This window comes from Artemia franciscana, chromosome 1, assembly GCF_032884065.1.
Source record: "Artemia franciscana chromosome 1, ASM3288406v1, whole genome shotgun sequence".
In the NCBI taxonomy this organism is placed as follows: Eukaryota; Metazoa; Arthropoda; class Branchiopoda; order Anostraca; family Artemiidae; genus Artemia; species Artemia franciscana.
The window spans coordinates 24193156-24207506 of record NC_088863.1 but is presented as its reverse complement, the minus strand read 5'-3'; the positions used below and the strand labels follow the sequence as shown (position 1 = coordinate 24207506).

Below are 14351 nucleotides of genomic sequence, written 5' to 3'. Positions count from 1 at the left end.
AAATAAAGGAGAAAAACAAAACTAAAAAACGAATGTATATACAGACCGGGACACCGGGATACAAATGACGACCAGGAAACAGGGAATATAAATGACGACCGGGACACAGGGACACAACTACAACGGGGACACCGGGGGAAACAGGGGGATGTAAATGACGACCGGGACACCGGGACAGGGAATGGTCGATTAGCAATCACCATCAACAAAGCTCAAGGGCAATCATTAGAATCATGATGTATAGATCTGAATACAGATTGTTTTCCCATGGACCATTATATGTTGCATGTTCAAGAGTCGGTAAACCTGACAATCTATTTATATGCAAAGACAATGGGACAGCAAAGAATGTTGTATATTCGCAAGTTTTACGTAGTTAAAACCATATATATATATATATATATATATATATATATATATATATATATATATATATATATATATATATATAAATCTATATTCACAGGTGGGACATAGGGACACAACTACAATGGCGCGTAACTATTATGGCGCGTAACGACTTACGCGCGCGGGGGGGCTAGGGGGGGTGCAAAGCGCCCCCACCAACTAGGTGTTGGGGTGGCGCGAAGCGCCACCCCAACAGCTAGTATATATATATATATATATATATATATATATATATATATATATATATGTATATGTATATGTTTTTAACTACGTAAAACTTGCGAATATGCAACATTCTTCGCAGTCACCTTGTCTGTGCATATAAATAGATTGTCAGGTTTACCGACTCTTGAACATGCAACATATAATTGTCCATGGGAAAACAATCCCTATTCAGGTCTATACTGCATTTTTCTAACGATTACCCTTGAGCTTTGTTGATGGTGATTGCTAATCGAACATTCCCTGTGCCCCTGTCGTCATTTATATATCCTCCTGTATGCTCTACCAATATTAGTTACGAGCCATTGTAGTTGTATCCCTGTGTCTTTGGTTATATTATTGGTTTTTACCTTTTTTTTTAGCTTTTTTAGTTTTTTCTTTTTTCTCTTTAGTTTTTTAGTTTTTTTCTTTTTCAGTTTTTAGTTTTTTTTTTAGTTTTTTGATTAGTTTTTAGTTTTTCTTTCTTTTTAGTTTTTTTACTTTTTACCTTTTTTTAGTTTTTACGTTTTTTAGTTTTTTTTTTCTTTTTTAGTTTTTAGTTTTTTACCTTTTATTAGTTTTTTTTAGTATTTTAGCTGTTTTAGTTTTTTTATTTTTATTTTTTTTGTAGTTTTTACCTTTTTTAGTTTTTTCTTCTTTTGTATTCAAGGTTCGAATTTGGAACCTCTCGAACCTAGAACCTGGAAAAAACCGGGTTACCAACTCAGCTACATCGGCTTGTATACTTTCGTTTTTGAATTGGTATATGATGAAATAATTCAGACGTCATATGCGGACAGACAGACAGACAGACATAACCCACAAACAACTTATTTTTTTATTTTTATATAGAATGATATATATATATATATATATATATATATATATATATATATATATATATATATATATCTATATATATAAAAATAAGTTGTCTGTGGATGGATGGATGGATGGATGTGTGGATGGATGTGTCAGGTGACGTCACCTGAAAAAACTGGATCAGGTGACGTCAAAACTGAAAAAACTAAAAAAAGGCAAAAACTACAAAAAAAACTAAAAACTAATAAAAAAAATAAAAAAGCTAAAAAACTAAAAAAACTATAAAGGTAAAAACCAATAAAAAACTAAAAAAAAAACTGAAAAAACTAAAAAAAGGCAAAAACTACAAAAAAAAACTAAAAACTAATAAAAAAAGTAAAAAAGCTAAAAAACTAAAAAAACTAAAAAAACTAAAAAAAGGTAAAAAACTAAAAAAAATAAAAAATAAAAAAAAACTAAAAAAAAGGAAAAAACTGAAAAATAAGCTAAAATAAAGGTAAAAACCAATAAAAACTAAAAAGAAAAAAAAGGAAAAAACTAATAAATGACGACACTCAAAGAGAAAGCGACCAGGACAAAAGGAATGTTCGATTAGCAATCAACAAAGCACCGGGACACAGGGAGTATAAATGACGACCAGGACATAAGTAAAAAAAAAAACTATCTATATATATAAAAATAAGTTGTCAAACTAAAAAAGGCAAAAACTACAAAAAAAACTAAAAACTAATAAAAAAGCTAAAAAACTAAAAAAACTAAAAAAAAGGCAAAAACTACAAAAAAAACTAAAAACTAATAAAAAAATAAAAAAGCTAAAAAACTAAAAAAACTAAAAAAAGGTAAAAAACTAAAAAAACTAAAAACTAAAAAAAACTAAAAAAAAGGAAAAAACTGAAAAATAAGCTAAAATAAAGGTAAAAACCAATAAAAAACTAAAAAAAAACTGAAAAAACTAAAAAAAGGCAAAAACTACAAAAAAACTAAAAACTAATAAAAAAAGTAAAAAAGCTAAAAAACTAAAAAAAAACTAAAAAAACTAAAAAAACTAAAAAAAGGTAAAAAACTAAAAAAAATAAAAAATAAAAAAAAACTAAAAAAAGGAAAAAACTGAAAAATAAGCTAACATAAAGGTAAAAACCAATAAAAACTAAAAAGAAAAAAAGGAAAAAACTAAAAAAAATTTTCATCTAAAAAACTAAAAAAAACTAAAAAAGGTAAAAACTAAAAGAACTAAAAAAGAAAAAAATAAATGACGACACTCAAAGAGAAAGCGACCAGGACAAAAGGAATGTTCGATTAGCAATCAACAAAGCACCGGGACATAGGGAGTATAAATGACGACCAGGACATAAGTAAAAACTAAAAACTAATAAAAAAACTAAAAAATCTAAAAATCTAAATAAGCTAAAAAAGAAAAAAAAAGGAAAAAAATAAAGGAGAAAAACAAAACTAAAAAACGAATGTATATACAGACCGGGACACCGGGATACAAATGACGACCGGGACACAGGGAATATAAATGACGACCGGGACACAGGGACACAACTACAACGGGGACACCGGAGGAAACAGGGGGATGTAAATGACGACCGGGACACCGGGACAGGGAATGGTCGATTAGCAATCACCATCAACAAAGCTCAAGGGCAATCATTAGAATCATGAGGTATAGATCTGAATACAGATTGTTTTCCCCATGGACCATTATATGTTGCATGTTCAAGAGTCGGTAAACCTGACAATCTATTTATATGCAAAGACAATGGGACAGCAAAGAATGTTGTATATTCGCAAGTTTTACGTAGTTAAAACCATATATATATATATCTATCTATATTCACAGGTGGGACATAGGGACACAACTACAATGGCGCGTAACTATTATGGCGCGTAACGACTTACGCGCGCGGGGGGGCTTGGGGGGGGCGCGAAGCGCCCCCACCAACTAGGTGTTGGGGTGGCGCGAAGCGCCACCCCAACAGCTAGTATATATATATATATATATATATATATATATATATATATATATATATATATATATATATATATATATATATATATATATATATATATATATATATATATATATATATATGGCGCCACCCCAAGCCCCCCCGCGCGCGTAAGTCGTTACGAGCAATATTAGTTACGCGCCATTGTAGTTGTGTCCCTATGTCCCACCTGTGAATATATATATATATATATATATATATATATATATATATATATATATATATATATATATATATATATATATATATATATATATATATATATATATATATATATATATATATATATATATATATATATATATATATATATATGTTTTTAACTACGTAAAACTTGCGAATATACAACATTCTTTGCTGTCCCATTGTCTGTGCATATAAATAGATTGTCAGGTTTACCGACTCTTGAACATGCAACATATAATGGTCCATGGGAAAACAATCCGTATTAAGATCTATACCTCATGATTCTAATGATTGTCTTTGAGCTTTGTTGATGGTGATTGCTAATCGACCATTCCCTGAGTCGCCATCGTCATTTATATATCCCCCTGTGCACCCCGGTGTCCCCTTTGTAGTTATGTCCCTGTTTCCCGGTCGTCATCATTTATACTCCCTGTGTCCCGGTGCTTTGTTGATTGCTAATCGAACATTCCTTTTGTCCCGGTCACTTTCTCTTTGAGTGTCGTCATTTATTTAGATTGTCAGGTTTACCGACGTCCATGGGAAAAAAAATCCATATTCAGATCTATGCCTCGTGATTCTAATGATTGCCCTTGAGCTTTGTTGATGGTGATTGCTAATTGAACATTCCCTGTGTCCCGGTCGTCATTTGTGTCCCAATGTTCCCCTTTTAGTTTTTTTTTTATTGGTTTTGACCTTTTTTAGGTTTTTTAGTTTTTTTTTAAGTTTTTATCTTTTTAGTTTTTTATTTTTATTTACATTTTTTTAGTTTTCTTTTTCTCCTTTATTTTTCAGTTTTTTCCTTTTTTTAGTTTTTTTTCTTTTTTAGTTCTTTTAGTTTTTACTTTTTTGTTTTTTTTTGTTTTTTAGATGAAATTTTTTTTTAGTTTTTTTCCTTTTTTTCTTTTTAGTTTTTTATTGGATTTTACCTTTTTTTTAGCTTTTTTAATTTTTTTTCGTTTTTTCTTTTTACTTGTTTTTAGTTTTTATCTTTTTTATTTTTTTTATTTTTATTCTTAATTTTATTAGTTTTCTTTTCCTCTTCTATTTTTCAGTTTTTTCCTTTTTTTTAAGTTTTTTTTTTAGTTTTTGGTTTTTTTTTCCTTTTTTCAAGTTTTTTATTGGTTTTTACCTTTTTTTTAGCTTTTTCAGTTTTTTTTAGTTTTTTCTTTTTACTTTTTTTTTAGTTTTTATCTTTTTTATTTTTATTCTTAATTTTATTAGTTTTCTTTTTCTCTTCTATTTTTCAGTTTTTTCCTTTTTTTATGTTTTTTTTTTAGTTTTTAGTTTTTTTAGTTTTTTAGTTTTTTTAGTTTTTTTAGTTTTTTAGTTTTTTTAGTTTTTTTAGTTTTTTAGTTTTTTTAGTTTTTTTAGTTTTTTAGCTTTTTTTTATTAGTTTTTAGTTTTTTTTTGTAGTTTTTCCCTTTTTCTAGTTTTTCCAGTTTTTTTTAGTTTTTAGTTTTTTACCTTTTTTAGCCTAACCAGGATTTGAACCTGGGACCTACATTCTCCGTTCTGACACCCTCTCTCATCGAGTGACTACTCCAGCATGTTCATTTTGGTGTTTTAAATGGTATATTATTAACCAAATTAATGTGTTTTACAATATACTAAGCATCGTCAAAGCAAAAATGACGACAGCTAAACTAGCTGTTGGGGTGGCGCTTCGCGCCACCCCAACACCTAGTAGGTGGGGCGCTTCGCGCCCCCCAAGCCCCCCCGCGCGCGTAAGTCGTTATGCGCCATATTAGTTACGCGCCATTGTAGTTGTGTCCCTGTGTCCCACCTGTGAATATAGATAGATTTATATATGTGTTTCAAACTACGTAAAAATTGCGAATATACAAAATTTTTGGCTTTCCCACTGCTGGGAGCTTTCCGTTTCTAATTGCCAGTAATTGATCTGAAAATGTTTGACCAGAGTCATCGTTTTGCAATCGGACACGCATATTTGTAGTTAATTTTAATATTTTTACGTGTGCCCATAAATTAGAATTTTTCAGGCAAGCATTCATTTCGTCTGCAGGAGTTAAACTACGTAAAAATTGCGAATATACAACATTCTTGGCTTTCCCATTGTCTGTGCATATACAAAGCCGTATGTACTAATAATGACGTCATATGCAAACGCTCTTTTTACAAACAAACAAACATGCATACACACAACTCGTTTTTATATAGATAGATAGATAGGTAAATACAATACAAATTAACTGCGTAAAACTTGCGAATATACAACATTTTTCGCTGTCCAATTGTCGCTGCATATAAATAGATTGTCAGGTTTACCGACCCTCGAACATGCAACGCACAATTGTCCATGGGAAAAACAGTCAGTATTAAGATCTATACCGCATTTTCTAATGATTGACCTTGAGCTTTGTTAATGGTGATTGCAAATGCTAATCGAATTGGGATTTGCAATCTTTTAATTGAAAAGGCAGATCCGTTGGAATCATGGGAATGCGAGGAATAAGAACATCCTCACCCTCAAAAGGCCCTGTCAAGATTGTGGCCTCTATTAGGTTTTCCATTGTTTTTTTTTTTACGGCAAGTCGCGTGCCATTGCAAAGCTTTGGTGGGTTGATATTTCTTAAAAGTATTATTGGTACGCCTATTTTTAGTTGTAGCACGTGTGGTGGAAACCCTGAAAGATCTATGGAATTTAAAAATTCAGATGGATAATTAACCGCTTCATTTGGTTCCAAAACTGTGTCGACTGACTTGAAAAGGACTGCCTGGTCTCGAATCTTGGTCAAAACAATATTGTTGATTTCGTGGACGTCTATATTTTTGGGTGCGAAAATCGCTCTTTCACTTAGCCATTTATTATTTTTATAATTTTTTAGAATATTCGGAAATACTTTTTCAATCAATTAATTTTTGGACGTCACTAAATTACAGAAATCAACAGGTAGTTGTATACGTCCTGAAATTGAGTCTATCGTATCATAAATGTCTTTTTGTTCTGACGTTAACTTAGAAATGTTATTTTGTACATACGACAATAGATCATTCGTACTGTAACTTTTTCACGATCCAATTCTACACATGTCGAAACAGCAGCGATACGGTTAGGTGAAGGCATTCACAAATCCTGAAGAGGTTTGTTTGCCATACGTACGCACAAATCTTCTATAATAACTAAAGTGTAGTTAAAAATTTCTGATGTAAAATCAAAAGTCATATCTGACGTCTCTAACTGTTTTCGATGGAGTGTATCTTCGGACATTTTTGACTTATATTTTTCCCATAACTCTGTAGGAGCTGATGGAGAGCAAGTTGTTAAAATGATGCCAAACAATGCACGAATTTGACTTGGGGTTGACGTTTCGCACTAATGGGGAATATGGAACAACCCACTGGTTATCTACTTCGATGGTGGTACCGTTGCCATTGTAGGTTCTTCAGTCATTTTACAATTAGAAATTTCTCTTTCAACGGTCTTCTTACAATTAAAAATTTGTCTTTGAACAATATTCTTAAATACCTATGTCCTGGTCGTCATTTATATTACCTGTGTCCCGGCCGTCATTTGTGTCCCGGTATCCCAGTCTGTAATTTCTCTTTGAGTGTCCCGGTCGTTATTTATATTCCCTCTGTCCCAGTCGTCATTTGTGTCCCGGTCTGTAATTTCTCTTTGAGTGTCTTTTCTTTTTAGTATTTTTTAGTTTTTTACATTTTTTCTTTTTTCGGTTTTCTTTTTCTTCTTTATTTTTCAGCTTCACTATGAAATACATATCGCCGAACCTTTGTTTTTTTAACTAAAATCTGGTAGGCATTGATGACCTTATCCGAGTCAAAATCCCAAACCCAATCATCATCGCTATCATTTTCAGTTTTGATATGTTTTGACTCTCGCTGTCAAGGTGGATTTTCATCTAACTGCGCGGTTTTGCGTTCTTTAGCCTCAAGCCTGTTTCCTTGCTGTTCTTTTGATTCCTCGGCACGCTTTCTTTTCTGACTTTCTCTATCAGCAGCAAGTTTTTTGGCATAGACTCTTTGAGCATCTTCATCGGCTTTTGCCATTGTAAGTTCATCAGTCATTTTAAACTTAAACATTAATAGATTTCTACGTGAACATATATGTCTTAAATATCTTTAATGACGTCACCGTCATAGCAAAAATGACGACAACTAACTTCATGACGTCAGTCAACACAGAAACATGACGTCACCTGAACCAGAGACAGACAGACAGACAACTTATTTTTATATATATAGATAGATATCTATCTATCTATCTATCTATATATATAAAAATAAGTTGTCTGTCTGTGGATGTGTGGATGGATGTGTCAGGTGACGTCACCTGAAAAAACTGGATCAGGTGACGTCAAAACTGAAAAAACTAAAAAAAGGCAAAAACTACAAAAAAAAACTAAAAACTAATAAAAAAAGTAAAAAAGCTAAAAAACTAAAAAAACTAAAAAAACTAAAAAAAATAAAAAATAAAAAAAAAAAACTAAAAAAAAGGAAAAAACTGAAAAATAAGCTAAAATAAAGGTAAAAACCAATAAAAAACTAAAAAGAAAAAAAGGAAAAAACTAATAAATGACGACACTCAAAGAGAAAGCGACCAGGACAAAAGGAATGTTCGATTAGCAATCAACAAAGCACCGGGACACAGGGAGTATAAATGACGACCAGGACATAAGTAAAAAAAAAAACTATCTATATATATAAAAATAAGTTGTCAAACTAAAAAAAGGCAAAAACTACAAAAAAACTAAAAACTAATAAAAAAGCTAAAAAACTAAAAAAAACTAAAAAAAGGCAAAAACTACAAAAAAAACTAAAAACTAATAAAAAATAAAAAAGCTAAAAAACTAAAAAAACTAAAAAAACTAAAAAAAGGTAAAAAACTAAAAAAACTAAAAACTAAAAAAAACTAAAAAAAAGGAAAAAACTGAAAAATAAGCTAAAATAAAGGTAAAAACCAATAAAAAACTAAAAAAAAACTGAAAAAACTAAAAAAAGGCAAAAACTACAAAAAAACTAAAAACTAATAAAAAAAGTAAAAAAGCTAAAAAACTAAAAAAACTAAAAAAACTAAAAAAACTAAAAAAAGGTAAAAAACTAAAAAAAATAAAAAATAAAAAAAAACTAAAAAAAAGGAAAAAACTGAAAAATAAGCTAACATAAAGGTAAAAACCAATAAAAACTAAAAAGAAAAAAAGGAAAAAACTAAAAAAAATTTTCATCTAAAAAACTAAAAAAAACTAAAAAAGGTAAAAACTAAAAGAACTAAAAAAGAAAAAAATAAATGACGACACTCAAAGAGAAAGCGACCAGGACAAAAGGAATGTTCGATTAGCAATCAACAAAGCACCGGGACATAGGGAGTATAAATGACGACCAGGACATAAGTAAAAAAAAAATTAACAAAACTAAAAAGAAGGTAAAAACTACAAAAAAACTAAAAAGAAAAAAAAACTAAAAACTAATAAAAAAACTAAAAAATCTAAAAATCTAAATAAACTAAAAAAGAAAAAAAAAGGAAAAAAATAAAGGAGAAAAACAAAACTAAAAAACGAATGTATATACAGACCGGTACACCGGGATACAAATGACGACCGGGACACAGGGAATATAAATGACGACCGGGACACAGGGACACAACTACAACGGGGACACCGGGGGAAACAGGGGGATATAAATGACGACCGGGACAAAAAAACTAAAAAGAAAAAAAAACTAAAAACTAATAAAAAAACTAAAAAATCTAAAAATCTAAATAAGCTAAAAAAGAAAAAAAAGGAAAAAAATAAAGGAGAAAAACAAAACTAAAAAACGAATGTATATACAGACCGGGACACCGGGATACAAATGACGACCGGGACACAGGGAATATAAATGACGACCGGGACACAGGGACACAACTACAACGGGGACACCGGAGGAAACAGGGGGATGTAAATGACGACCGGGACACCGGGACAGGGAATGGTCGATTAGCAATCACCATCAACAAAGCTCAAGGGTAATCATTAGAATCATGAGGTATAGATCTGAATACAGATTGTTTTCCCATGGACCATTATATGTTGCATGTTCAAGAGTCGGTAAACCTGACAATCTATTTATATGCAAAGACAATGGGACAGCAAAGAATGTTGTATATTCGCAAGTTTTACGTAGTTAAAACCATATATATATATATATCTATCTATATTCACAGGTGGGACATAGGGACACAACTACAATGGCGCGTAACTATTATGGCGCGTAACGACTTACGCGCGCGGGGGGGCTTGGGGGGGGGGCGCAAAGCGCCCCCACCAACTAGGTGTTGGGGTGGCGCGAAGCGCCACCCCAACAGCTAGTATATATATAAAAATAAGTTGTCTGTCTGTGGATGGATCAGGTGACGTCACCTGAAAAAACTGGATCAGGTGACGTCAAAACTGAAAAAACTAAAAAAAGGCAAAAACTACAAAAAAAAATAAAAACTAATAAAAAAAATAAAAAAGCTAAAAAACTAAAAACACTAAAAAAAGGCAAAAACTACAAAAAAAACTAAAAACTAATAAAAAAGCTAAAAAACTAAAAAAACTAAAAAAAGACAAAAACTACAAAAAAAACTAAAAACTAATAAAAAAAATAAAAAAGCTAAAAAACTAAAAAAACTAAAAAAACTAAAAAAAGGTAAAAAACTAAAAAAACTAAAAACTAAAAAAAAAACTAAAAAAAAGGAAAAAACTGAAAAATAAGCTAAAATAAAGGTAAAAACCAATAAAAAACTAAAAAAAACCTGAAAAAACTAAAAAAGGCAAAAACTACAAAAAAAACTAAAAACTAATAAAAAAAGTAAAAAAGCTAAAAAACTAAAAAAACTAAAATAACTAAAAAAACTAAAAAAAGGTAAAAAACTAAAAAAAATAAAAAAAAAAAAAACTAAAAAAAAAGGATAAAACTGAAAAATAAGCTAAAATAAAGGTAAAAACCAATAAAAAACTAAAAAGAAAAAAAGGAAAAACCTAAAAAAAATTTCATCTAAAAAACTAAAAAAAACTAAAAAAGGTAAAAACTAAAAGAACTAAAAAAGAAAAAAATAAATGACGACACTCAAAGAGAAAGCGACCAGGACAAAAGGAATGTTCGATTAGCAATCAACAAAGCACCGGGACACAGGGAGTATAAATGACGACCAGGACATAAGTAAAAAAAAAAACTAACAAAACTAAAAAGAAGGTAAAAACTACAAAAAAAACTAAAAAAAAAAACTAAAAACTAATAAAAAAACTAAAAAATCTAAAAATCTAAATAAACTAAAAAAAAAGGAAAAAAATAAAGGAGAAAAACAAAACCTAAAAACGAATGTATATACAGACCGGTACACCGGGATACAAATGACGACCGGGACATAGGGAATATAAATGACGACCGGGACACAGGGACACAACTACAACGGGGACACCGGGGGAAACAGGGGGATATAAATGACGACCGGGACAAAAAAACTAAAAAGAAAAAAAAACTTAAAACTAATAAAAAAACTAAAAAATCTAAAAATCTAAATAAGCTAAAAAAGAAAAAAAAAGGAAAAAAATAAAGGAGAAAAACAAAACTAAAAAACGAATGTATATACAGACCGGGACACCGGGATACAAATGACGACCGGGACACAGGGAATATAAATGACGACCGGGACACAGGGACACAACTACAACGGGGACACCGGGGGAAACAGGGGGATATAAATGCCGACCGGGACACCGGGACAGGGAATGGTCGATTAGCAATCACCATCAACAAAGCTCAAGGGCAATCATTAGAATCATGAGGTATAGATCTGAATACAGATTGTTTTCCCATGGACCATTATATGTTGCATGTTCAAGAGTCGGTAAACCTGACAATCTATTTATATGCAAAGACAATGGGACAGCAAAGAATGTTGTATATTCGCAAGTTTTACGTAGTTAAAACCATATATATATATATCTATCTATATTCACAGGTGGGACATAGGGACACAACTACAATGGCGCGTAACTATTATGGCGCGTAACGACTTACGCGCCATGAACATTACGCATTTTGAACGGAAGTCATGGCCAATTGACGAAAAAAGCCAAGACAAATTGTCCAGGTTAATTTTACCCCTTGGATGGCCGTTGTTACTGTCTCCCATTTATGCTCCATGCAAACGTGTCTTTTTACAATGACGAACTAGAGTCGTACCGGTTGGAGGTTCTCGCTGGGGAACAATCGCAGGTTGACTACAAGTTGACTTGGATGAAAATTTTCCTCTCATGCATATCACTCCACAATGCTGAACTAGAGTCAACCTGTTGAGGGTCTAACGTGTTAATTCACGGCGAGTGAGACAATATATTGTAAAATTTGACAATGAATATAAATGGAAATAAGAGTCCAATTCAAAGCCTACAAGGGCCTCCTACAATTTGCCTCGACTCTTATACAAGTGAACTTGCATTTATACACCAAGAGATTTGGGCCAGAAACAAAAAATTCAACTGTCTGTAATTGACTACAAAAAGTGCAGTGAACATGGGCTAGATGGGAAGCCCATATGAGAATGAGTATATTGTTGGTATGTGTGAAGCGGATGGTTACTACCACTTGAGCAATGGTCTAACCATTGATGGCTTTAAGGATTCGTGCTTTAAGCGGCAAACGTAGGCTCAATGAAATACCAGATGAAAGAGGAATATAGTGTTGGTATGGGCTTAGAGCAATGGACTACCGCTATAGCAACGGGTCTAACTAGCCTCGGCTTGAAGGCATCCTTTCTTTAAGCGGTAAAACATGGGCATAAGAAAGGCTCTATATTGTTGGTCTACTGTTTAGCCATTGATTGCCGCTAAAGAAACAGTCTAACCATTCAACGGCTTTAAGCATTCGTACTTTAAGCGGCTAGCATAAGCTAGATGGGATGACTGTCTCACTGTCTGGTATTTATTAGCGAAAGAGAGAGCGAGAGAGAAGCTCAACTGCTATACAGGGAACACCGGCTAGATGGGAGCCCCATATGACTAAATGACTATATTGTTGGTATATGTGTAAGCGAATGGTTATTACTGCTGAGTGTGCCTGTGTCCGGCATTCGAAACTTTTAACAAGGAAAGTTGACTAGAATGCCAGCGGGAGACCCAATAAGAGAGAGAGAGAGCTCTAGTGTTCCCTTTCCTTGGCACCAGGGTGCGTGACTGGGATAAGTAGTTTGAAATCGGTTGTTGGTTATAAGCCAGTCAGGCCGAACTAGCCTTGACTTGAAGGCATCCGTTCTTTAAGCGGTGAACTTGGGCGCGAAAAACGAGTACTAAACTTGATGGAACTTGTATCATTAATATCAACATAAAATTACAATTCTTTAGATGTAACTATTGGTGTAAAAATTTCGTTTTTTAGAGTTTCGGTTACTAGTGAGCCGGGTCGCTTCTTACTGCACTCCATTACCGCGAAATTTTTGATAAGCAAGACTATATCTTCGTTATTACTGGTATAATTATTTTGTTATTGAGGCTTTTGCAATTGTCTACGGGCTTCGACTCTTACCATTTCCTTGTGAAAGCTCAAGAAAATGTTTTTGGAAAAATATCACTAAGTGAAATATTCTTGTCCCATTTGCTAATTGACCGATGAGATAAGTGCCATATTTTTTTTATTATTATTGTTATTTTTTTTGGTATTATTAGATTTCAAATAGAAGTTTATTTGAGGAGTGGGGTGATGATGAATTTCTGTTTGGAGAAGTGGTTCCTGGTTTTTGATTCCGTTTCATGATATCCCCTAATTCAATTTCTCTTCATCAAGGATGACAATTTGAGAGGGTCAGGGGTTCAGTTACTCCTTACATTTTGGGAAAATAACAATTTTGGTTGTCCTGGACCTTGCGGTGCACTGAACGAAAATTTACCATGCATGGCCAAAGGAAGGTGCACAAAGCAATATCCTCGACTTTTAGTATCAAACACAAATACTGACAATGATGGTTACCCACAATATAGAAGAAGATCTACTGAAGATGGCGGTAAAACAGCAATAATAAAGAAGCGTAACGGTACCACCATCGAAGTAGATAACCAGTGGGTTGTCTCATATTCCCCATTATTATCAAAAACATTTAATGCAAACATAAACGTTGAATACTGTTACTCCGTAAAGACAATTTAACTCCGTAAAGACAATACTGTTACTCCGTAAAATACGTCAACAAAGGCAGTGACATGGCAATTTTGGGCTTGCAGCCCGAAATCAAAGATTTCGACGAAATCGTACAATATCAGGCTGGAAGATACATAAGCAGTAATGAAGCTGTTTGGCGAATTCTTTCATTTCCGATACATGAACGTAGTTCAGCTGTTGTTCACTTAGCGGTACATTTACAGAATGGTCAATGTGTTTATTTCACGGAAACCAACGTGCAACAAAGAGCCCTGAATCCACCAGATACAACATTAACAGCTTTTTTTCGCTTTGCAAAAATGATTCTTTTGCAAAGAAACTGCTGTATACTGAAGTGCCTTCGTAAAAGTAACCCCCTTCTAAGAATTTGAAATATATCATTTCTGGCATCTTCATAAAAAATAAAAATTATTCCTGCTCCCTCCCCATTACATTGTCGTGAATTAGCATTCCTGTTCTTAATTTTCTAGTTTTGTAATGACATCTATAATTTCTTGAAGAACTTTTTGCAAAAAGGCAGGGCTACCATAATGTTCATTTCGGGCTTACAAAAAGTGGATGCGCAATAAT

General features: G+C 32.4%; 1 long non-coding RNA gene across 2 annotated transcripts in view; it reads left to right on the top strand.

Moving 5' to 3' along the window:
• The first annotated feature begins 1494 nt into the window (after positions 1 to 1494).
• LOC136027240 (uncharacterized) overlaps positions 1495 to 14351 on the top strand; it is a 38049-nt gene continuing 25192 nt past the window's right edge. The window contains exons 1-2 of one of the 2 annotated variants that reach the window (XR_010617549.1): positions 1495 to 2783; positions 8858 to 8896. This is a non-coding gene — a long non-coding RNA (uncharacterized LOC136027240). Of the gene's footprint in view, positions 2784 to 8857; positions 8897 to 14351 lie in introns of those variants that run through there. The other variant, XR_010617551.1, reaches the window with a different exon arrangement.